An 891-nucleotide genomic window follows, 5' to 3' on the forward strand; every position below is an offset into this window, starting at 1 on the left:
AAATTTATCTTTCACCAAATTCCTATTAAAATAAGAAACCCCTTTTGTAAATAAATATGGTGAGTGTTTGAGACTAGGTTTCATGTGTTATTACTTATTGGACGTACTGGGTTGCGATGACCAAATCCCAGTAGCGAAGTCAAGCAAGAAAGGTTAGATCAGATGGATAATAACTCAATAATTTCACTAATTATTCTTCCCTAATTAACACGCTAGTCAAGGTCAACACAACAGAGAAGTAATTCAAGGCTATTTTTTTTTATGAAGTAAAAGAAGTGATATATTTTAATATTGTAATTTTTGGTTTTTTAAAATTGTGAAAAGTATATAAATCGGAGGGTCTGATTTCGGTACCTCAAATTTTTTAGTTTTTTTTAATACAAATTGGACAGTCCAATTTGTGTATCTTTTCACAAATCAGACGGTCCAATTTGTGTACCTCTAGAAATAGGACGGTTTGATTTCTGTACCTCTAATAAATCAAACGGTCTGATTTCTACTTCTCTAATTAAACGTCCTACATTTGAAAATAACGTCCCAATAATTTACATTTTAACAAAATACTATTATCACTCCAATATTAAAAATAAAAAATTCGTAATTCAACAGATCACTATTCCCAAATATTAAAAATAAAAAGTTCGTAATTCAACAGATCACTGTTCCCAAACAGATTACAATAACTATACATAAGATACGGATTCTAAATTCTCCTTAATAAGATATTTCGATTCTGTGTTAGGTTATTAATCTTGTGTTAAGTTATTAATCTGTTTAAATAATTATTAGTAATTTAAATTTTATTTTGTATATACAATAATTTATTAGTGAAAGACAAATTTTTAAATAGTATTTTGATCTACGATAAATTAATTTTTAATTAATCAAAAT

The sequence above is a fragment of the Arachis ipaensis genome, chromosome B10 (genome assembly GCF_000816755.2).
Source record: "Arachis ipaensis cultivar K30076 chromosome B10, Araip1.1, whole genome shotgun sequence".
In the NCBI taxonomy this organism is placed as follows: Eukaryota; Viridiplantae; Streptophyta; class Magnoliopsida; order Fabales; family Fabaceae; genus Arachis; species Arachis ipaensis.